Here is a 26,104-nt window from a genome sequence, read left to right as displayed (position 1 = left end):
AAAGGGGTATCCACACGAAGGAGAAATCCGCTCCTTTCCTCCGCGGAGCGCGCATCACGTGAGACATACGTCACCCCTTTTTGACGCCTCGTGGCGCCGTTCTCTCGTTCTCCTCCGTGGCGGAGGCGCGGAGGCTTCGTACTCTTAGCATGAGAACTCCGCAAGTGCGCGCGGCGGAGCCGTAGACGGAGTTTCCCAGGTTGCTGACGTCACGACATCCGTCCGTGGAGTTCTCCTTCGTGTGGATACCCCTTTAGGGGCTAGCCATGTCCGTATGTCCGTCCGCCATCCGGCGTGCCCCTGCTCGTGAGTTCAGCAGCGAGAGCAAAAAAAAAAAAAAAAAAAAAAAAGTCCGGCGTGCCCCTGCTCGTGAGCTCACGAGCAGGAGCTCATAAACTCCTGCTCGTAAGTTCAGCAGCGAGAGCAAAAAAAGAAAAAAGAAAAAAATGAAGAAAAAAAAAAAGATGAAAAAAAAAAGAAAAAAAGAAAAAGAAGAAAAAAAAATATGGGGCTTTGGGATGCCATCCCATCTTTCTTCTTAAAAAAAAGAAAAAGAAGAAAACCACACATTCCTCTACTGAAGAAAAACAAGACATTCGTGTTTAGGGGAAGTGCGATCGAAGCAACCTGTTCTTTCTACCATTCGGCAAGCTTTTCAGCATTTATACCCATTAGTGACAGTTAATCGGTATACCACTACCGGCCGCTGTGGCGATGACATCTGTCATCAGCCCCGCTGGCACTGTACCGCACGAACATGCCTCCTCAACAATTCTACGCACCTCCCAACCTGTGGTAATACCAACCGCAGTATCCCATGACTCGGGTTCAAGCCTTGCCCAAACAAGTGACATACCTCCGAGAAAACGGCGCGCTGATGAATATCAAGAGCCACCTGCTCAAACTATGGAACATCAGCAGTCCATCACCGATGAGGAGACACCTTTCACTGAGGTGATTTACAAGAAGACTCGCAAGGCTGGCATTCCGGTGTTGTTCAAACTCAATGGTCCATCCCAGTCGTTCTGGAAGGTCAACCCTAATAAGTTGGCGCAAGAAATCGTCGCAACATCCCAAGAGAAAGTCCTGTCTCAACGAATTGACAAAAATGGAGGACTAACTGTCACTGTGGCGTCCGCCGAAGCAGCGAATAATTTGCTAAAACTAAACGTCCTCGCGGGAATCAAGGTGGATGTCGTTGTACCACAGTCGTACTCAAAAAATCTGGGGAAAATCTGGGGTGTGCCACTTGACTACAGTGATGATCAACTCGGTGAATACCTACGAGACGACGGAGTCATTTCTGCACAACGACAAATGAAGTTCACTCGACGGAAGATGGTCCCGTAACAAAACATCCCCTGACAACAGTAATCCTTAAATTTCGTGAAGACCTACAACTACCTGCACGAATCAAACTAGGATTCCACAGCTTCCCCGTGCAAGAACACTGCGAGGCACCAACTCAATGTTACAACTGCCAACGATATGGCCACCTGGCTCGCGACTGCCGCAGCTCCCGTCGCTGCAAGATCTGCGCAGGTCCTCATCACCACAAAGAATGCCCGACACCACGTGAACCGCAATGCGCAAACTGCGGCTCGCGCCATGTATCAACCTATGCAGGCTGTATACGAAAACAGGCGGCGCATGCTGCTAAGAAAAATGAGCTTTTTTATGGCAAACCTACTTCACGGAAAGCTCCAGCTCCTAATCCGGATGTTATCAAGGCAAGTGACAAAATGACCACGCAAAATAAAACATCACGGCCTACCTTTTCTGACGTTCTGCAAGGAATTCCAAGTGGCAGCAACACAACACTAACAGATCACAAGACAAGACAAGGAAGTTCCCACGTCATACCACCAAACCCAAAAGCAACTGCAGATACCGAAGAGGAAGTACCTTCCCATGTGGATAATCGACGCCGTACTAGTTTTAGAACCGCGCATCACATTGAGTCTGCCCATCCAGATCAAGAAAGCAGTGCAAAAGGCATCCTTCACATGTTCCTACCTCTCATGATGGAAGTCATAAAAGAAATTATCAAAGAATACCCGAAAATCGGTTCCAAATCATCCATTAAAGCTCTGTTGGCCATGGAACCACTTCTCAACGGCATTCAATGACTCATCTAACTGAGGTATACGCCACTTCCTTTTTATTACAATGGAATGCACGTCACCTAATGCCAAAACGCAGCGATTTCAAGGATTTTGTCAGTCGCTACAAATTCTCGGTTTTAGCTATCTGTGAAGGCCACGTATCCGCACAATTTCGCCTGCCTGATTACGTGCTATATCCCTCAAACGCTCAGCTCCGTTCCTCAAGAGTAATGTTAGGTATAAGATCCGATCTTTCATCAGTAGAAATTGTGAGTGACATTGATAGTTCTGGAGAATTTGTTGCTTGTAAGGTACGCATTCGTGGCCTGGTACTTAATATTGTTTGCGTATATATACCACCAGGAAGCACAACAGACTTACAACGCCTAGAAGGTCTCATTGCTTCTTTGGATGCACCTTACATACTGTGTGGAGACTTCAATGCACATAGTCCAACCTGGGGCAGCTCTCATACATCAAAGAGAGGATCAATGTTAGACTCAATACTCATTTCAAACAACCTTTGCGTTCTAAACGACGGATCTCCGACATTCCTTAAAGGAGACGGATACACTAGTTGTTTAGACTTGACCATCTGCTCTGCAGGCTTGGTAGCTCAGGCCAATTGGTATACCGACTGCGACACCAGGGGAAGCGATCATCTACCTATCTATATAAGTCACACAAAATTACATCCATTTGTGAAACATAGACATACAGCTTTAACTGACTGGTCCAAGTTTCGTGCACTGAACGGTGACTCAATGACAAATTTGAAGACACTAGATGATTTCGTTTCTGGGATAAAAATTAACCTTGAGAAATCATCACAAACGTTAAAAGTCCCTCAAGGACATCTAGGGGTAGATCCTGAGTACCAGAAATTGCGTGCTCAACGCCGACAGGCGGAACGAAAAGCTCGAAGGAGCGGAATACTTGAAGATCAAATGAAAGCCCGACGAATTCAGACGAAAACAAAACACGAGCTCGAATATTTGGGAAAACGCCGATGGAAGAGTCTTTGGGATTCAATATTACCGAACACCCCGAAAATACAAGCATGGCGCATAGTTCGCTCATTAAAATCGCCGGTGTTAAAACGCCAACCATTGCGCGCGCTGGCACTTCATCGAGGTGTTAGCGATATGAATATAGCCGAAGAATTTTGCAGAGCAGTGACGCAACACGTTTCCACAGCCATAGCAAACACGGATCAGAAAACCCCATCCCCGCGGCTATCAACAGCTTACAACCATATCATGAATCTGCCATTTAACAAAAGTGAACTGAAATAGGCATTGAGAAAGCTCAGGCGAAAAAGTGCCCCAGGACCAGATGGTATCACTCCGGCTGCACTAACAAATATTGGGAAGCACGCAATGTCCTTTTTACTGGATATGTATAACCAATGCTGGGCTAGTGGTTGTATACCCCTTGTCTGGAAAGAAGCAATTTTAGTGCCTGTTTTAAAACCTGGAAAATCCCCTCTAAGCATCTCATCTTTTCGTCCAGTGAGCCTCACCAGCGTGCTGATGAAGACGATGGAACATATGGTCTTACAGCGACTAAATTGGTGGTTAGATTCCAGTGGAATATTGCCGTTCCAAATGACCGGTTTTAGGCGGAATATGTCAGCTATGGATTCTGTACTCGATCTCGTGACCTGTGTAGAACACGAACGCAGCATTCACAAAATCACAGTAGCAGTGTTTCTAGACATTCAGCGGGCATTTGACACTGTTAGCCACTGCCATGTTATCGAACAGCTTCAGCGACTAGAAGTAGGTGACCACCTAGTGAACTGGATGAGTGATTTCCTCCATGATCGATCGGTGTACGCACGGACGCCCAATGGTTTTACATCAAAGCACCATGTTTCACAAGGAGTTCCTCAAGGAAGCGTATTAAGTCCCACATTATTTAACCTTGTATTGACAGAACTTCCTGGTCTATTACCAGATAATGTATCAATTTCCATGTATGCTGATGACATATCTATTTGGTCATCAGATGCTAATCCCAGCGCAATTCAGACTCGTCTACAAACTTCACTTTTAATAATTGAACAATTTCTCATTGAACGAGGTATGTCGATTTCTACTGAGAAATCTGCGGTCCTTCCATTTACACGACGAAGACTCAATAACCTTGAACTCACGCTTGGAGGGAAACCTTTGCCTTTGGTGAAGGCTCATCGTTTCCTAGGGGTGTACATTGACCGGAACCTGTCTTGGACAGCTCATGTAAAATATTTAGAAAGAAAAATTGCGCCATACATCAATATCTTACGCTGCTGCTCTGGAACCAGATGGGGTGGCTCTTCGAAAGCACTTTTAACTCTCCACGGAGCACTCGTTACACAGTCCCTTTCGTATTCACTTCCAGCATTATGTGGGCTCTCCCGGACTCTTGAAGCGCGACTCAAACATCTGATAGCCCGCAGCCTCCGAATCTGCTTGGGAGTACCAAGAGCCGCAGCAAGCTCCTTGGTGGTTGCAGAAGCTCACGCCCTCACAATACCGATTCTACGTGAACGGGAAACTCTCCGACATTTCATTCGCCTTCTTACACGACATCATGATCACCCACTCGTTGCAACTATCCGCCGTAGGACATTTTCCAGTGTACATAAGGTAATAATGGCTAATGCAGATATAGTTCCCGCAAACTTCGCACTCCCATTTGAACCTCCAGCTGCGCTCTGGACATTTTACTCTGCAAATATTTCTACATCAGTACCTGGAGCTGTGAAAAAATCGACTTTAAACCAAACCACGCTGAAGCAAATGACACTTTCAATGCTTTCTGAAGCCCCGGATGACGTTACTGCGGTCTACACGGATGGGTCAACAAGCGATTTATCATCTACAGCAGCATTTATAATTCCATCTTTAAATATAGAAAAAAGCTTCTTACTTTCACACAAGACAAGCTCAACTAACACAGAACTATTTGCTATTTTGCAAGCGGTTCTCTACTTTACTCAGAAAACAAGTAGTATTACCAGTTGGACTCTCTACACGGATTCAATGAGCGCACTGAACATGATAAAATACATATCACCAACAAGTTCATCTATTGCCATTAATATTTGTTTCCACCTCTCGAGAGCTATTGAAACTGGACATAAAATTAATTTTCAATGGATCCCTGCACATTGTGGCATTCAAGGAAATGAAGCGGCCGATCGGGCAGCCAAAAATGCCCACAATATAAATACCAAGACTGCAATTATTTTCACGAAAGGAGACACATTAAACCTGCTCAGAAGGACATCAAGGAAAAGATCCGAGGCTACTTGTTATAAAGACGCTCCTCAAAACTCCCACCTCGAACGTATTGACCCTAACTTAAAATTTTGGATGCCAAGACACATTTCAAGAGCTTCTGAAACATTGATACACAGACTTCGATTAGGTGTTCCTTTTGGACAACACTTCCTACATCGAATACGACAAGTTACCTCCCCTTTGTGCACCACATGTGACGAAATAGACGACGCAGAACACGTACTAATCAACTGCCGAAGGTACACAGAAGAACGAGACCATCTTCGAGAACAAATGTCTACTATCGATAACCGCCCATTGTCCCTCACAACACTCCTTGGTCCATGGAACACACGAAGGACCCAACAAGCTGTGATCGGGTATCTTGTAGATTATCTGGAGGACACGAAATTAAGTGAGAACTATTGACAACAACAAATTTCATATAGTGTACGCTCCTGGCATGCCGTCACTGTGCTGAAGGCCTATTTTTGGAAGGGACAGGACACCGTTCTAGAGGCTGCCGGTCCGAGGACAAGGTGGATACCTCCTCATAGTGAGGACGGTTGCTTAGTCCAAGGACGGTGCCTCCCACCAGGGATGGTCGGACGTACTGTGACGTCGGGTTTTCGATATTGTAAATATGTAAATGATTATTTTATTGCATATATATATGCATGTATGTGCGTGTACGTGTATGTATGCGTGTATGTGTGTATGTATATATATATATATGTATATATGTGTATATATGTATATGTATGTATGTATATGTATATATGTATGTACATAATCTTTTTTTTTTGTAAAATTTATATGCTGCTTGTAATTTCAATCAATGGTCTGGAGTAGCCGGCGCTGGTTCTGCAGCTGCTAAAATCTCCACTTTGAACGTTTTGTTTTAATAAAGATCTATTCTCTCTCTCTCTACTGACATGAATGAAAACGGCACCATCAGCACTACCTATGACCAAAATCAGTATCATCAGCACCACCCTAGCTTCGCCCCAATCAACATCATTCAACACGTGAAAATGCGGTAATTTTTTTTTTTCTTCTTTTTTTTGTTCGTTGTTTGGCAGTATAAAACACTGCTTCGCGGATGTGAAAGGTCTGAAAGTAAGTACACAAAGTGTGAGGAGAGGGATAATATGTGTTATTCTTCAAATCAATCCAACACACAATGCCTTACTGCGAAAATAAATATAGATATGTAATGACATTCCTAAATACACATAAATAGCGCGAAGGACTAATGAAGATTCTTATAATCCTAACATATATCACATTTCGGCGTCGGTTTTTATGAACTCAAGACTTTGCGAAATACTGTCTTTGGATGTTAATGTCATAATCGGTTTTACGTGGACTTTACAACGCTGTGCTTTACAGTATCTAACACGCACTCTAACATTTTATTAGGCTGTCGTAGATCATCGCGAACCTTTTTTCTTTCCGTTCATTTTTAGTCACGTGGGTTCCATATCTGGTATGTGGGGGAAAAAAAAACTAAAATAAACTATTTTAGAATGGCACATGCGAGAAAATATAGGTGAGGCAAAACAAGAATCTTTGACAATCACGCATTTTTCATGAATAACTTCCGGCGGCGTGGAGATATGAAAACGATGTTTTAACGCCTACCAGAACTGACGATATTCAAGATGGGTGCGCCCTTGTTGAAAAGGTGTATCCTGCACAACTTTACAATATGGACGTATACTTTTGCTAGTGTTGCGAACATCGCACTTTCACAGAAAACTGAATTGTTAAGCATGGTTTACACGTGACGCAATCGCACTATATGCTGGTGGTCATTGCGATTTGTTCTTACTGAGAAAATCAAATCCGGTGTTGTGAAATGCACGCTGCAGAAGGTTCGCGCTCAGTGCAGGCCATGCATTTTAGAGACAGAAATTATTATTCTTTGGTGCAGTCTGGTGTGTGCCGTATACATAAGGCGCCCACGAACGTTTAAAACATAGCATGTTTATAAAAGTACCCACCCTCTCCCTCCCCTTTTCCTGTTTATTCCTGAAGGACTCCCTCTTCTATTTGGGGGTGTTAATACGGCAATTATGTTCGTGTCACTTGTTAACAACAATTCTGAATTGCATTTATTTTGCATGCAAAAACTATAAAGTTTAAACAATATATGGAGAAAAGAAGAAGAAGACTGTTAGTATCAGGATCGCTGCTTTCTACGCTCCTCGAATTTTCAAATATTTTGTGGAAAATCAGCCACTCCCTGTCGACCACTGCCACCCCAGGGGCTCACGGCTGCCTGCTGGGTCCCTGGAACCCGAAGGTAGTACCCGGAGGCTTTTTCGGACTCCACAGCTTCGACTTATGGCTCACTTAGACACGCCTGGAACAAGCGGTGACGTTCTTTCTCATTGCCGCAAGAAAGATGCTTCGACCGCAGATAATATGCGCCCACGTAACCCAGTGAAACGTAGAAAAGAAAGAGACGATGAAGAAAATGAAAGCGTCTCTTCAGAATCTACGATCATCGCCGACGATAATGACACTGGTGACCTAATGGATGACAACGAAGATGGCTTCATCCTCGTGGAACATCGCCGCAAAAGAAGCACTGGCGTGCCAATTCTTCTGACTCCGAAGGATGAGACTTGCCGCCTACAGCAACAGAACCCATTACACCTCAGCAGCGCGATCAGCGCAGCAGCAGGTGGGAAACTACTGCGCCACCATTTCACGGCACGTGGAGGTCTCCGTGTGGAGATCGCCGAAGAGGAAGCAGTCAGACGATTGCTAAAAGTGAAGAATCTGTGTGGCATTGAAGTTCAAGCTTCCGTGTCCGCAACATATCTGCAAAATCACGGACTCATCAGGGGTGTTCCCGAGTGGTACTCAGACGCTCAGCTGTTAGATTACCTTGCGCCAGAGGGAGTGATTGCTGTTCGGCGTCTCTTTCACCGACATGGTCAACCTGGAGCCGCAGCTATTACAACGGACAAAGTTCTCCTAACCTTCCGTCCAAACACTGAAAGGCCAAGCCAGGTAAATCTTGGCTTCACAAGACATGACGTAGTAGAGCACGTAGTGCCCCCACCACGCTGCTTCAAGTGCCAAGCCATAGGACACGTAGCAAAATACTGCAAAGGGGAAACAAAGTGTAAGAAATGTGGAGGTCCCCATGACATAACCTCTTGCTCTAAGGAGGTCACCGTAAAATGCGCCAACTGTGGTGATCCTCACCCCGCAAGCTACGTTAACTGCAAGGTCCGACTTGCAGCACTGGCACGTACTAAAGCATTCCTTCGTGGACCAAAACCACAGCAACAGGAAGTTAAATTTTCAGCAGGCCCAGATGACTTCCCACGGCTTTCCCCGATTGAAGATGCCTCGTCGGAGACGCCAACTATCTTCCAGCCTGGTAAACCAAGAAATAACTCACGGAGGAAGCCCAAGAAGCCTGGAGGAAAAAGTTACAGAGCCGCTCTTTTAGACGCACGTCCGAACGACTGCGACGCTATACCATCAAAAGAGACCGTGACGCCTGCAGGTTCGAGGAACTCCACCAGCGGCGGAACAAGTGGTTCAACGGAAGAATCAAAGGTGATTAGAGCTTCTCCGGCAAGCACAACACTTCCTGAGCGTGAAGATGCCGCTGAGAGTCCCAAAATGACAATCGTAAAAGCAGTATTTGCAACTATTAGAAAAGTCATGGAAGGTCTACCAGCAGGAGAGGTCAAAACGGCCCTTAAGGGTATATTGTGCCTAGAGGCCATCCTTGCGCTATAATCAAGAAATAAATTGTCACAACCGGCAACTTGAAGACAATACACTTTCGACAATATAACAGAGGAAAACTGCAGGCACAGATAACAAATCAATATGACTGGTAAACAAGAATACCCAACAATACTCCAATGGAACTGCAGAGGTCTGAATTCAAAACTCTCTGAAATCAAATTATATATCAAACAGTCGCCAATACCCGTTTTGGCTTTTTCGGAGGCTGCCCTCCGAAGTGGTTGTTCCTTATCTGGGTACAAGACTTACACGTGCCCATCAATTTCGACTTTTCCGAATGGGAGCGCAGCCCTTTTTATTCGCCGAGAGCTTCCCCAGTGTCAAATCCCAACCACTGATTTATGTACGGAAGACGCAGAATTTGTTGCAGCTAAGGTACGCATTGGAAAGAAAACGGTACTTGTTGTCTCTCTATACATACGTCCCGGAAGCAACACGGACATGTTCGACCGCTTCCAAAGCTGGTGTCTACAACATCGCCAAGACCTTATCATATGCGGAGACTTCAACGCGCATCATACAATGTGGGGTAACGTACGATCAGATCGCCGAGGAAGGAAACTCGAAGAACTTTTCGATGAAGTAGGACTTGTGGTGGCAAATACGGGCAGCCCGACATACTTGCGAATACCATCGACTTTTACAGCAATAGATGTTACAGCGCATGATCCATCCCTCAACGTTACATGGTCCACGGCACCTGATACAATGGGAAGCGACCATTTTCCTATTTGGATTCAGATCAGGGGTTGTTCCAACACTAAAAAGAAAGTATGTCATGTTATCCACTGGGACACGTTTCGCTTCACACTTGACTCTACGAACGATGATATCATTGATGCAATAAAGACAGCACTAAGAAACAGCACAAGAACTATTCGACTACCAGAACACTTCCCATCCCCGGACTTAAAGCTGCTGAATCTCTCCGCAGCTCGTCGCAGGGCACAGATTTGCTACCGACGACACCCGATTCTCGAGAACAAGATAAAATTCAACCGAATATGTACAGTCTTCAAGAGATACGCCAACCGGCTCCTCAGGAGCCAATGGAGAAAATTTTGTGAAGAATCGAATTCACGAACCTCTTTTGGCAAAGTCTGCAGGGTGATTCGCTGCCTAAGCGGAAACAGACGTCCGGTTCGACCCTTCGATACATTAGCGCTTGCTCAACAGACAAACTTGCCTGACCTAGCCGAAGAATTTGCCATTTCATACTCTAACCAGGCTCGTACATTGCTGCGGCCAACTCCAGTAAACCGCAAGGCAAGTCTCTTGGATGACCCGTTCACAGAAAATGAGCTGACCGTGGCTCTACGGAAATGCCGTCGCCACAGCGCCACTGGCCCTGACGGAATCTCCTACCAAGCTTTGCAAAACCTTCCTCCCTATGGATTTTCTTCCCTGCTTCGCTTGTTTAACGAAGTTTGGGAATCTGGAAGAGTGCCAGATGAGTGGAAACTCTCAACGATTGTCCCCGTACAGAAACCTGGAAAACCACCAGAGCTGCCTACCTCGTACAGACCAGTAGCACTGACTTCATGCGTCGCAAAGCTGATGGAACGGTTAATTCAAAGTCGACTAGCTTGGTTCCTGGAACGTCAGAAGTTACTTCCAGACGAAATGACAGGGTTTCGTCCAAAACTTAGCGCATCAGATAGTCTACTGGATTTTGTCAGCAGTGTCGAGCATGGAGGAAGGACAGGAAACACAACACTTGCTGTTTTCTTCGACGTAGAAAAGGCCTTTGATAATGTCAGCATCCTATCTGTCCTTCAAGAACTTACCAGAATCGGCATCACCGGGCGTGTCCAGACGTTTCTGTCTGCATTTATGAGCAACCGATGTTTCCAAGTACGCCTTGGAAACACCCTAAGCGTCACACATCATCGAAATATTGGACTTCCGCAAGGTTGCGTCCTCAGCCCCATATTGTTCAACATCGCAATGGCAGGCCTTCCTCCAGCTATTAAAAGAACGTCTCCTTATACATCGTGCTCTGTGTATGCAGATGATATCTGCCTCTGGACGAGTGCAACAAGACGGGACACGTTAAAGAATGCTATGCAGCCAGCAATCGACACAGTTGTAGACTATTTGGATGCAGTAGGACTCAACGTTTCAAAAGAGAAAACTGCGTATATGATTCTACCGCACCCGAAGAGACGCTCATGCCATAATATTAACCTAAATATTAGCAAGAGCGAAATTCAACGCGTCAAAGTGTACAAGTTCCTCGGCGTTACCTTAGACCCAAGATTAAAAGGGAAAAAGCAAGCTGACAGGATAGCCGAAGCATCAACTAAATTCGTGAATGCCATTCGGCGCATTGGTGGACTAAGATGGGGAAATGCTCCAAGATCCATGCTTGGGCTACACACTTCACTTGTTGTGAGCCGCATGATATATGCCCTACCTTTCACGCATCTCTCTGACACACAAAAAACTCGCTTAGAACGCATCCATCGCCGAGGACTACGAACCGCCTTAGGCGTTCCGAGAGCAGCACCTAATGAGTGCGTTTATGCAGAGAGCTCATCTCTAGACCTTAACCTGAGAGCGACACAATCGACACTTAATCAACTTGTACGTCTTCATCAAACCAGAAGTGGAGTGACGTTGCTCAAGAAACTAGAAGCAAGGCGTTCCAATTTCACCCTACATTTACAAGAGCTATACAACGTTGAACCATCGCTCCAGAAATCTCGTCCCCTAACTTGCGCTGAAGAACCGCCATGGCGCGAACCACCAGTAATGTACGATCTACATCTCCCGGGAGTGTATAGGAAGGGAAATCTACCAGGAATTGTACTGCGGCAAATTGCTGAGGAGGTCCTTTCCTCAAAATACCCAGGAGCTCTACAGGTGTATACCGATGGCTCCGTTCACTTCGGAACGTGCAGCGCTACCGCGGCCTTTGTTATACCAAAGGAGAGCACGGCATGGAGCGGCCGTTTTCAAGCGGTGGTCAGCTCCACCACGGCAGAGCTTAAGGCCATTGAGAAGGCACTTAACTACATCACCTCACATACCCCACAAACTGTAGTGCTGGTCACCGATTCAAGAACGGGACTTCAACGCCTAGGTAATCCTGACTCCATGGACGAAACGACGGCCACCATTCAACTTACGTTAAAGCACTTATACAATTCTGGATTCAACATTGCGTTTCAATGGGTACCTTCACATGTGGGACTGTTTGGTAATTCCGAAGCCGATAAACTCGCAGGAGCGGCACATGGACTGCCGCGCACTATTCCCAGTCCAACAGATTTCAATGCGACACGAAAGTCCATAAAAAGTTACATAACTGAACTTTCCCCAACCAGATACTCCAAACATCAGCCATGCATCACAAAGGGTCTTAAAAGAGAGAAGTGCACTCTCCTCATAAGAATACGCAGCAGAAGTGCATTTACAAATGCGTTTCTTTTTAAAATATCTGCAATAAAGAGCTCCCAGTGTCCGAACTGCAACGATGAAGAAAGCATTTGCCACATCCTCTTCAACTGCGAAGAATATAGCGATCCACGTCAACGGTTCGTCACTGAGCTCGCCAGAATTGGACTTCGTGATCCAGACGACGAGGACATCATCTATCCAAGTGGTTCGGCCCGTCGCCGCCAAGTAATACAACACCTGCTACTGAACTTCCTCGACGAATCCGGTGTCGCAAACCGCCTGTGAAATAACTCGAGATTAACTCTTAGCGCGTTCACGTCTTTATTTTATTTTTCTCTATTTTCCTTCCCCCTTTCTTTATCCCCCTTCTTTCCTTTCTCTTTGCTTCTTTTTATGGGGAACCAGTTCAGCATTCCCGCTAGAACAACCTCCCCTGCTTCTCTCACGCCACCTCTCTCTCTCTCTCTTAAACAATATATGGAGGTGGTTGAAGCTTGCGGAAGAACTTGAGAACGACCCTCCTGTGAGAGCAGCTGTCAACGTTCGGTTGCCCCTCTGAGGCCACTAGGATCTTCCTTTTCGGGTATCCCTCCCGTACATACTTGTTCTATGTAACGTCGGATTCAGTGATAAGTCATGTTTAGTCCTTTCAATGTTTCTATGCTCGGCTGAGGCAGTTTGGCAATAGCGAAAACATGTTTGGATGCCTCAATGATGTGTAGATGTAAAATGGGTCGTGCAACAATTTATATGCTTTCAGTAAATAACGCTAAGCGCCACAAAAGCCCGCAATTTTTCACAGATTGAAATTCTGTATATGACGATCTGATCAATACATAGAAATACTGCAGCTGCCAATTTTTTTATTCTAAAATGTTTATTTCTTACAACTAAAAAAAGTGAAAACACCGTTAATTGTTTTCAGCTGGTTACCGTTATATTTTTTCGGGTTCAGTTCCGGTTCAGTTCTAAGATGGCGCCGAAGATTTCGGTTGGGTTCAGTTGCGGCTCGACTGAAAATAACGACTCGGTTCAAGTTTTCGGTTTCGTTCGGTTCCGGTTTGACACTCTGCTTACTCACCGACTTTCCGTTGCCTCAGCGCTGAAACGCAATCTTAAAGCAGACTTTAAAAAATATATACACCTCGTGGGCAGCACTTCATGACCTATTAGTGTCACCTACATTGGCAGTGAACAGGCGGGTTTCCAAAAGAAAGTAAAACAGGTCACGCAAAACAGCTCTCGCAGTGTACAACATTGTCTCAACGTGAAAAGTTCTTTGGCTGTCGCTCCGGATTTCGTAAAGCCGCATTGCGTAAAGTCGTGACCTCTGACGTCCCATAATGCAGCGCGGGGGGTTGCATTGAGAGATGTCACAAACCTGCGCATCGAATCAGTTTCCCTGCTAAATTTAGCGGGGAAGTCGAATTGCTCTATAGGTCACGTGACGTCGATTTCCCTGCTAAAATTAGCGGGAAAGTTAACGTCCCATGACTTTTACAGCAATTCAATTTCCCCACTAAATTTAGCGGGAAAATTAACGTCACATGACCTGATGTCAAGTGATGCTAGAACATTTGACGAATGCAACACAATTTTCCAGCAATTGCCATACAATTTTTCTTTTTTGATTTTACCGCATGTAAACAAACAGCGTTTAAAATCCGCCGGCCCCCTTTCCCTCTAAGTCTATTTGCGACTTCTGTGAAATCGACGACACCTAGTAGTCAGAAGAAAAAGCTGTCACGGCAGGTTCGCTCGCCAACTCTCTCGAAGTAGTCATGTTTTCCCAGCGCCTGGCGGTCAAAAGACCAAGCTGTGTGAGGAGGTTTAAAAACACGCGATAAAAATCGCCAATGGTTACGGGCCACATATAAACCCCGTTAGTATATTTACCTAACAAGCGTATCCGGGTTTCTGGACGCACACATTGATAGAAACGTGATGATATACCACGTGGTTTCTAACTGGCTCGTGTTTATAAACCAAGTGGTCTCTAGCTTTGACTTTAGTACAAAGAAGGATGAGGCGAAGTGGAAAGGAACACGGCTCTATAATGGTTGCTAGGATGGCTTTTTTAGCGGCGTGCGGAGAATCGATCGCAACATTAAAAAGAAATATGTATATATATATAATATATATATTTAGATCTTTGGTTACTGTGTTCCTCTTTACACAAAGAAGGACAGCATACGTATGAAGACATTGCAGAAAGGGGTACGTGGTATTCCGGAGGAGCTGCAAGGACCAAGCCAGGAACATTTAGTTTCTCCCACCCATAGTGCAGTCATAGTATTTTATAAAACAGTGTACACTACTTATTGCATACAATGATTTTAAATTATCTCCTCAAGCTATACACGCATCCCATCGCCTTTCAAAAGCCACCGGAAGCTTTTTCTCCCGCAGAATGCGTAGGACAGCCCGGGGTAAATTTCGAAACAGATAAAGCTCTGAATCTTTAAGATATAGCAAGGCCCTTTTTTTTAGTGTGTGTGTGTGTGCGTGCGTGTGTGTGTGTGTGTGTGTGTGTGTGTGTGTGTGTGTGTGTGTGTGTGGGTGGGTGGGTGTGTGGGTGTGTGCGTGCGTGTGGGGGGGGGGGGGGGAAGGAATACCGAGGATTGAAATTCAGCTCTCAGCCGATTTTGCCGACTGCAGGGGTTCGCTTTTTCAGAAGGACGGTGCATGTCTGACTATAAACAAAACGTTCGAAAAAGAAAAAAAAACAAAAAAAGAAATTCAACCCCATTGAAAATTCATTTTCGGGGCTTGTTCTAGAGGACATATTTTCTGGGACGGCTCAAAAGTTTCGAATAAAATCGTGCCATCTTCCCCTGGCAGAAAGGCGTGGATCGTTTTACGTCAGTTTTTTTTTTTTTCTTACTTTTCCGGTTTTGTGTTGTGAAATGTTGGGATCGACTGTCAAATCCTGCCGCGTCCTTTTCTGCAAAAAACTCTCTGCTCTTCATGCCATTTCAAATCGTGTGTGTCCAGGCATACATACTTGGAAGTTTGAGTGCATCAAAACTTGCCTCGGTTTTCTCTCCAATCTATATGAAACGTTTTACGTTAATTCGTTTGTCAACACATTCATTGTCCATTCTTTCCGTAGGACATGAAGGCAACACGTCCGTCAATCTGAGCAGCACTGGTTTGATTTATTTAAACGCAGGTTTTTGAGCGAGTCTATACTCGTAGGAATTTTTCTTTGGCTATGTGTAGTCAAGGCTATGGGCGCACGGGCGCTTAAGCACCACCTTGAGTGCCGATGAAGCCGGGGTCGCACTGCTTATACATCACACAAAAGAAAATCTGCATACAGATTCGAACACGAGTTACATCGAGATCCGTGCTTCGAATGCTTCGAATGCAGTTCGAATGAGTTCAGATGAGTTCAAGGAGAAAACTTTGCACGCGGCATTCAAACCACGGATATTGCGGTGAAGCGTGTTTGCAGACTGTTTCTTGTATAATGTTTGAGCAGTGTGAAACCGGCTTTAAGGCTATCTTCCTACAATTGACTGATATAGTGGTTTCCGATGACGCTCTGCAATTTTCTAATTAGAACCATACGTTTATTTTCCCTAACTAAAACGTTAATCAACAAATGTTAAATAATTATAGTAACATTTGTTTTGTTTTCATTGTTTACGGAAACACGTGCCTGAACTAGAAAGATATGAATGGCTAAATAGTAAAATAGGTTGCACTGCGTACGCGACGTATATGGAATCAACACTTTACGCATGTTGATTTTATTTTATTTTCGCAAACGGGAATGGCTGTCGGTGCGAAGGCTACAGCAAATAATCGCATTTGCCTCACGCATGAGGTTTATTCTGATTTACCCTACCCTTGAAACGTCATCGAGCTGAGCGCTCAGTTTGCCGATACTCCGTGCAAGCGCGTCCTGCCGTTGCCAGTACGAAGGTTCTCGAGGGTACGCGCCTTCGGAGAGCCGTCCTAGCGCACACTCTCTCAGTCGAGCACATGGAAGTTAGGGTTAGTACACGCACCGTGACAGAAAAGCTCTCGTTGGGGTAGGAAGAAATGCCAAGTGTCATAAATCCTCTCCCCAATCGCTGCTGTGACTTCGATGGCGAGGCAGTGTCAACAACGGCGACTTGACGGAATAGCTGTTTTAAATTCATTCACAATGGCCTGCGGACGACACACGCTCGCGACCGACGCTCGGACAACGAGGAGGCGTTGACTCGGGACATCTCTCGTCACAAAATACCCCTGCACCCCGCGACGGGGTCCAACTTCCGTCTTGAAAGGGGACACACATTCCTTCTTTAGGGCGGAGCGGCGGCGCCACGAGCACCTGAATTGCAGAGCCGTATGTGGAGAAAGTTTGGTCAGTCTGTGATCTCGCCGTCATTTGGCCAGTCCATGACCAGTTCTCCAGCTAACCAGCTGGAGAACTGGTCATAAAATATTTTATCGACGCTGCAATGAGTGGTTCTACGGTGGGGTTTGTTTGCCCTCTCATATGGGCGGACGTTCTCGGGGACGTAGAGATGCAAATGCACCTCTTTTCGGCGCCTTTTCATTTAACTTTCTGACGTCGCACCACTGCGGTGGCGCTGCTGTCAGCACGCGCACGCGCAGATGCGTCACATCTCCCGAATCTGGTTTCTGCTCAAGCGTACTGCCCACAACCGATGTGGGCAAAATATGGCTTCTTTGTAAAGACTCTGTTGGTGTATAAGAAGGCCGAAGAACGAATCACGAAGCAAGAAACATCAGCAAACTAAACCACGCCTTTCGTCTCTCAGCTGTGAGTGACTGGCCCCCTGGCCGGCGTCCGGCGTTGCTGTGACCGTGCGCTGGCGTCAGGCGAAGGACGGCTTGCCGATTTTTCGGCGCCCGGTGGAATCAAGAGGCCGCGGCGCATAAAGAGATTAGCTGTGGATCGCCAATGGGAGCCGAGCGTACCCACCGCTTACGGAAGCTCCCCTCGTGAATAAAGCAGATTAGCATTCATCAAATTCGGAGAAGATGAACTCTTAGGAATCTGAGCCTACTTTGCATTTCTAATCGGAAAGTCAGCATTATGTAAGACGAGGTATGAGCGGTGGGTTCGTAAACAGTCACGTTCAAGAGTTCTACTACGCAGCAAACTGGAGCGTGGCATTTGGAGGTCCGAAGTATTACCGCGACTTAAGTTCTGGGGCGACAGACTTTAAGAATATTAACTTAAGTTTCTTTTTTTCTTTTTTTGGTCCATCTTATCACGGACGATGCGCTCCCGCAGAAAGTTCAGGCATAGCGCGACGATAGTTTTGCTATTCTTCGCACTGAGAAATGCTATGTACATTATTTTCTAAAAATATAAATCGCCTAAAGGACAGACAGTGACACGAAATAGGCAGCTTTGCGCTTTTCAATTAATTTATGTCTTTGTCTGTCCGCTTGCGGTTTAAATTTTCAACGATTACCACCCAACTAGCCCATCTTACTATATTAGTAAAGTTTTTCTTTACCCGTATCAAAGTGTCTCTGGTAATTTAACTGATCCAAAAAGCTTGTGCAGAGCCTTCAACCAACGATAAACATCGGGTTTATTTTACAGTTCCTCTCTAATTGGTTACAAGAAGGCGGGTTAAATGGATCTTTTCCCCCTCAAATACAGAACTTGCCTGAAAGACATACTGCAGTGCCATATATAGTTAATGCTTTCTTTTTTAATTCGTTAAGGTTGTTTATATGAATTAACCTCGCCGTGGGCTGTTAGGAACGAGAGTTAATGAAACATGCAATGTTATTCTTTTCCTGTTTTGTTGTCCAATATCTGCCTCACAGGATGTATCTCGTTCTCTCATGAAAGATGCTGAAATTAATATAATTAACTTGACAAATCTTGTTTTGATCAAAGCACGGACACCTCTTATTGACTGGCGAACAGGTTAAACACCAAATCGAACACGTTTGAAATATTCATTACACTGCCTTACCCTCTAAAAACAGTCTTCGCAATGTGTGCGTGTGTGTGGGGGGGGGGGGGGGGGGGTGAAGGGTGGTGGTCGTGCAAATAATTTGTCACATACCCCTTATCGGCAAAAGTCACGCGTTTCTTTTTCCACCCTGTGACAGTCTGCCTACAGATTCAAACGCAAGTCACAACGAGATCCCTGCTTCGAATGCCGCATGGGCGCGTGGTATCCGAACCACGGATATTGTGGTGACTAATTTGTTCAGACTGTCGTTTGTACGATGTATAAGCAGCGTGGCCTCGATTTAACCCGGGGTCACACTGTTCATGCCCCCATCATACAGAAGACAGTCTGCAAGCACGAGTCACCGCAATATCCTTGGTTCGAATACCGCGCGCCAAGTTTCTCTATGAACTCATTGCATGCGGCATTCGAAGCACCGATCTTGCGGTGACTCGCGATCGGATCTGTATGCAGTTTGTCTTTTGTATGATGCATAAGCCGTGTGAACCCGGCTTTAGAGAACAGTGCCACGGCTTTATACAGACATGTCAAACTTACAAGAAACTTGCATTAGAAAGCTCAAAGCGTGCACAGTATCCTTTTATCTGATTCTAAATGCCCGCTGCAAATCGCGTTCTAGTCATAGTGGTTCAAAAAATAATTTTGAAGCCGGTGCCTCGGTACTCGCCTTGCGGGGCGCCGCTAGTCTTCGAGCGTCTTATTATCGTTCTGCAGTCAATAAGATTGCGGCCTTAGGTGACAAGAGCAACGAATAACCACACACTAAGCGAGGATCATTAACGTAGTACGCCGTGCCCTACGTTTCTAAAGCTCTCAGTCACTACATCAGTAACACAAAAAATAGCCCTAGGTCGGTTGGGTTAAATGTTTAACCAAGAAAAGAAAGATGTCTATTGACTAAATTTTGCCAGCAAGTAAAATTACAGTAATGTCAGCGCTTGGTAGTTGACTTCAACCACAGGCCTTACAATTTTTAGAAAGAACACTCTAAACAAATATCGAGATTCACCTACCACAAAATCAAATTGTGGACTGTTTACCTTCCGTCAAAACACAAAAATGTGAAAATGTGAAAAAGAAAAAAAAAAACATTCAGTCATTTTTAACGTTACAGGGCTCACGCAACTTTTGTAACATTCCATCCACGAGCGAAGTGCCGCTTGACAACGTAACATACACCACTAGGCAACAAACCGCCCCAGCCACACCGTTGTGTTTTCGTTACTTCAGTCGATACAGGAATGGTTTTACGTCGCACTAGTCTGGTTGGCTTAGATAAGACGGACGCCCGTATGGGTAGTTAATAGTTATGATATGGTGGCAGGAAATATATCGCCGGTTCACATGCCCAAGTCGTCATGGCGTGGTGGCCGGGGGAACGTTGGTGAAAACGTTCCGGTTGCAAGATGCAACTCGAGTCATTTCACTTTTCTTTTTATGTTCATACCTCGCGGCAGCCACGTAGTTACGGCTTGTCTCCGTTATTATGAATGATACTTTTAGATTTATGATTGTGAAGGGATGTGTAACCTTGTAGGGTCCCCAACTCTGCGGGAGCATTCTACAGGACGTTGTATAGCGGTGCGTCACCCAGCTCTAGGCATTTTTCTTGCGTCGAATCGCCGGTTTGTTTAATATCTTGAAACGAATTAAGCCGCTTTGATGAGTAGTTTTTGACCATCTCATTAAACATCTTATTAGTTATTTATATGCAAATAATATAGACTATTGAAGTTTAATTTAATTAAGCTCATTGCATTAATTTTTTTAGCTTGAAAATAACCGAGGTATTTGTATGAGGAAAAGAAAAATCCGTAGCGATATGCACTAGTACACATCTGTTCAACAATTCGGTAAGACGGAGAAAACATCATACAAATGAATCAAACGTTTCAGACGTGTCATTTGACTGGAAAAAGACATGTCGATAGTTAAAAAAAAAAATTGCCGTAGTATTTGAAATAGACGGAGTGAGAAAACGTCGTTGAAAGGAGAGCGCAATCGATTATGCTCGCAGTGCCCGAGCGAGCGTGCTCGGAAGGAATGTCTCGAGCGCGGATCTCGCTACTGTAATGATTGTAGTTTCTGCTACGCTCATGCACGAAATTAAACGAAGTGTAAGAAATATTTTCCTTTCGGACATTAACATTTGAGAAAAAATTTTAATCGAATATGTAAAAAAACAAATAGATGCTCAACAAGAGCGAACGCTTCCGTAAAGCCGGGGTCGCATATTGCTCACACGTCCTTCCATAAAATCGTACAATAGTGCATTAATTTCTGTTTGTGTGTTATGCACGCGCACTTTCCTGCTGGCTGGCTGGACTGTGATTTAGCACGTGTGGACTGTGATTTTTGTGAACAGTAGACACGTTCATACAGCATACAGATTCGAACCCGAGTCACCGCGAGATCCGTGCTTCGAATGCCGCATGGCATTCGAAGCACGCGGCATTCAATCCAAGGATATTGCGGTGACTCGTGAAGCTCAGTCTAAGCAGCTTTATTATCTGCGAGGCGACGAGCAATGGACCTTTTGTAGAAATACGCGGCGCGCATGCGCGGAGTATTTGATGCGCCTGGGTTCGAAAGTATCTAGTTCTAAACAATTTGCCATCTTGCTTTTCTCGCCTTTGCGCGCCTTGGAGACCGTTTTGATGTTGCGAACAAGGTGAACACGAGTCATCGTACTGACCACGCCCGTTCTAGATTACGACGTGCACCGCAATCATGCCGGTGAACTGTGTAGCCTTCGGCTCTCGGAACTATTATCGCCCGGGTTTGGAACTAGCTTATTCCGCTTCCCCTGTGCTAAGCTTCATCCCATTAAGCGGGCAGCCTGGATTCGTGCCGTCAGGAGTGTTGACAAGTCCAACCCCTCGAAGAACTGGAAGACGAGTCAGCTGTCCTGACAAACGCGAACGGGATGTTCTCATCCCGAGACATCACTACTCAAAATGCTTCGAAGAGCAGCGAAAGAAAACTAAGAGCAGCAAAAAGAAAACGAACCGGTAGCACACAAGAAGCCTAACGTGGCCGTTGTTTTCTCTACAAATACTCTCCAACCCAGTGCGCCTCAGGTCCGTACTTCGCCCCATAGGTGGCAGCAAATGTTCGCCAAAAGGTCCCTTAGCGGCGAGATGTTTTATTGGCGCCCTCATATGGTTACCTTTCGTGACGTCATTACATTGCGAACAACTTCGAAGCTGTTTGTAAGGAGCATGGTGGAAGCTTGAAATCATTGCGCTCTTAAAGCAATAATACCAACACCGTCGAAATTGAAGTTCTTCGATTACTCTTATTTCCGTCGATGAGAAATCCTTTGCTGAGGTCATAGTCAACATTCGGCCAAACATGGAAGGCCGACCGCAGCGACGCTTTCGATCGCGCACGTCGCCAGTAGGTGGTATTCACTGGCGGCCATAGTTCTGCCCGCTGTAGCAGACCACAAGCTCACAATGAGCTTCCACAACGCTTCCGAAACTTGCGCTTCACACCACTAAGATTGTGAATCTTTTAGGTAGATAAGTGGGGTGTCGTTATGAGCATGCGTGCGCTGTGAGCACTGCGCTCAAGTATGGCGCCCACTGAATACCACCCATACGCGGAGCAGACCAGTGAAGCACACTCACCTCAAAAGCTTGCTTCCGGCTATGTGATTGACATTATCTCGTTTTATAATGGCAAGTCAAGCACTTCACGGCTTCACAGTAGCCTTATTGCCTGACGGGAGGCAGAGGATACTTTTGTCGTTTTCTGACCCGCTTCTGCACCGGAGGGCACAGCAACCGAGCATGCAGGAGTCGCTAAATACGGAAAGTTAGGATCTGATTTCCTGTAGATACGTGGCGTCACGGCGCTAGGTGGCGGAGAAGCGCCCCGGTTCGTTGCAGCAGAAACTGGCTGGCCAGAATATGAACCTAGGGCAGCGATTCGAAACAGTGATAATGATAGTGACGGCGCACGTCTGCCATGACTGCTGCCGTCCAATGATGCCGCAGGAAATCAAAATATAGACTCGGCCAGAGTGAGACTGTTGTCGGCAAAGCATTAAAAAAGGGGAATGAAGAACTCTGGCACAGTATTTAGTGACGTTAGTAGCGTCTATAAAGGGTGCTATGGAAACCTCGCGAGAAGCAAATATAAAAACTGACAAGGTAAGAAATACAAGGCGTGGTAAGCACCGGGCATCTTATCATTGCCCGGCAGTCACTGAGATCGTGGCAGTGGCCGATAAGGATGCGAAAGAACCAATCGCCAAGCTAGGCTTATGAACAGCAACGCTACAACTCCTAGAACACGGCTCCGACTGGCGTGTTTAGAATCCTATCCCGCCCATATATGAAAAGTGGTCCCGAGGTGGCAACAAATGGAGTCACTGAAGCTTGAGTGTAATATTAGAGAGCCTGTATTACAGAGAGTTTCCAAATGATAGACCGGGGTCACGTGGTTTTAGAGAGAGTTTCCTCACCTCCTCGCAGCTAGCATTTGGGATGCGAGCTGCGGGGAGGTGAGGAACGCATTGGTCGTCTGCGAACGTTTCAGCCTTTTGTCATGCGCAGGACTTGTCTCCTAGGTGGTATTAGGTAAACAGACCATTCGGAGACGCGTTCCAGGCACAGTGTACCCAGGCCCTGCGCTTCTTGACAGTAACTATAGCGATGGAGCTGGCGTTCGATCGTGAGCTGCATCCACCGGCATGCTAGCTATACACACACACACACGCGCGCGCGCGCGCGCACACACACACACAAACACATGCACGCACGCACACATACGCGAACGCACAACCGCATGCGCGGACGCACACACGCACACGCATACACACACATACGTACACGCATGCACACGCACGCGCACGCAGTCACATGCGCGCACGTACACACGCGCACACGCATATGCCCACGCGCACACAGAAAGGAAGAGAGAGAGAGACAGAGCGATCGCCAAACGACAGAGCAGAATACGAGTGCTTGATCGTTGGAAGACATTTTCGTGGGCGTAAACTTCCTCGGCCAAACGCCGCTGATCAGCACTGTTGTCACTGCCCCACGAAAAACGGGCGAGTTGAAGGACTGCAAAAAATCGTCCTTGCGGGGCACAACTTCATATCTACCGTAACAGCCATCAAAGAATCAATGGTCTGACTCGCGGACAGGGATTTAGGGCCTTCCCCAAAACACCCGACAAAGAAAAAAAAACGTTCACCATGGATGGTGGGGAGGGACGGCACAAACACGAACACGAATTTAGCTGTCCTTTTTAGAGTAAAAAAAGTGCTGCGGTTACAATGCCTTTTTTTTTCACTGGCTCATGCGCATACCGTAATCATTTGGGCTTCATAATCTGCAAGGGTCCTGTCCCACAGCGACCAGCACCAGCCTGGGTTTTCCAACAAAACAAAATTGACTTCTTGACGACGGGGGTGATCTTCCAAGGCGCCGTACGTTTCCAAACATTTTTTTAGGGGATCAGTTGGATACGCCTAATGATTGAAAGGTTGATAAGAAGAGAAAGTGCGCAGGCGAGGAGGCCAGAAAATGACCTAGGCAAGGTTTATATGCGCTACGTTTACGTGAATGTGATAGTGGCGCATCGAATCCAGCAGGGACCAATTGCATGCAGTCTGTCTTCCTACTCCTTCCTCTCCTACCCATCTCCTGCCAGTCAAAAGTCAAATCTCGATTCGATGCACTACAGTCGCATCCATGACGGTGTAATTAGAAAAAAACGAGAAGAAAAAAACGAAAAACACCATGACTCTGGGCAAGTTATCTTTAGCATTTTTGAAGAGAGGAGGAATGTGCGTGCACAAACTATTATTTATTTATTTATTTATTCATTAGCCCACGAGGACGAAGAATTCCCGTACCTTTGATAGCATAGCACCGATAGCTCCCTTCGAGTATAGGGGGCATTCACTGAATGCCATCTTTGAGGGCGATGTTTAGAGCGCATGGTCAAAACGAGCTCACATTAATAGCCTGCTAAAACCGGTGATTTTGATGGTGCGGCATGCACGTTGCAAAAGAACTGTGGAAGCTTGTCAGCGCGCACCACGGTGTACGATACACTCTTCAGGTGAGGACACGGCGGGGCTGAACGCGCGGCGCGAGGAATTAGGTAGTGTTCGTTCGACGGGCATCCGAAAGGCTGCATTATTCCGCGGCCACCGCGCCCGCGGCTGACAGCGTCGCCGGCGGCAAAACGGCGAAGCTGTGTGAGAGCGAAAAAAATGATCTCGTTGCCATGACACCCCGGTACACCGTGGTCTTTCTGCACGAGCGACAACCTCGCTGGAGCTCTGTGCGTGTGGAGCATGAGGCGGCACGAGCCGTCTTTGCCGTGCCCACGGGTCGACGAGTCATCTGCCGGTGCCGCTTGAAACCATAGTGAGAGAGAGAAAGAGAGAGAGTGAAAAGCGAACTTTATCTGCACTGCGCGAGGACCGCGTTGTCCTCACCTGATGAGTATTATCTTACACCGTGGCACGCACTCAGCAGCTGCGTGCACAGTTATGGCCGCCATTGAATACTCCCTATATACACAGATTCGCAGTGTTATTGTTTTTGATCATTTTATTTTTGTTTGTTTGCATGGCTCACGTCTTATATTCGTTGCTAACAAAAAGTCCGCGAGCGGAATTGGTTTTTTGTCCATGGCCGTATAAAAAAATATGTTATTTTTGACACTCGTATTGAATTATTCCTGACACTTTCAACATAAAGTGGTGGCTCTACAATGTGTACGATATTTATAATAAAGAGCGGTTCGTCTGTTGCCTTAAAAGTCCTATTCTGAAGGTAGAAAGAGGACCTGAAACAGAATGGATCCCTCTATAGTCACTGCAAAGGCGGCGGGCAAGGCGAGTCCCAAAGATCATCTGCCCGCTGCCAATGGGATTGGCGTATTATCTATTAAGAAGGCCAACGAACCAATAGGAAGCAAGAAGCAGTAATAAAATAGCCACACCCTGCATTTTTAAAGCTGCCAGTAACCATAGAAGGACCAAAAAGGAACCTAATCAGGTCGAGATCTTTCCGAGACCGTGCACTCCGAATGACGACGGCCATCGGCTTTCCCGTCCCCGCCAATATTTCCTCGCTACCAAAGTGGCACAGACGGTCCAGCAGACATGGCGACGTTTGTCGGCACTGAAGGTGTGGCGCCATCTGCCACTGGGGCGGAACAAATTAGCCGTTAATTGATGGCTCGCACAATTCGCCAGCTTTCTTTTGTATCCCCTGCGGAGAGCACTAATTGGATCAGCGAGGCACGTTATCGTAGACACGGCACCTTTTCACTGCAATCCGATCAGCTTGCTTCCCCTCGAGAGTTGATGCGAGCGCGTGCGTTTTATCGGGGTCGTTTATGACGCTGGTTGCCCCAGTGTTGTGTATTTTTTGCGCCCGCACAAAATACTGACGGGTCTATGAGTGAAGCATACAACTCAAATTGCTATACTTCGTCTCATCCTACGATGGACTAAAGGCCAATGCCACGGGCCGCCAGCGGTCCTAATCTGGACACTTGGCGAAAAAGTCGGCGAGAAATCTCGCGGCTCTGATTGGCCGGCGCCAAGGTC

General features: G+C 46.2%; 1 pseudogene; it reads right to left on the bottom strand.

The window, feature by feature from the left end:
- Positions 1 to 3,351: 3,351 nt before the first annotated feature.
- On the bottom strand, positions 3,352 to 3,825 carry LOC120848720 (annotated as a pseudogene).
- Positions 3,826 to 26,104: the final 22,279 nt, after the last annotated feature.

The sequence above is a fragment of the Ixodes scapularis genome, unplaced genomic scaffold, assembly GCF_016920785.2.
Source record: "Ixodes scapularis isolate PalLabHiFi unplaced genomic scaffold, ASM1692078v2 PGA_scaffold0__279_contigs__length_252992795, whole genome shotgun sequence".
Taxonomy (NCBI): domain Eukaryota; kingdom Metazoa; phylum Arthropoda; class Arachnida; order Ixodida; family Ixodidae; genus Ixodes; species Ixodes scapularis.
This window is presented reverse-complemented; position numbering and strand designations above follow the sequence as displayed.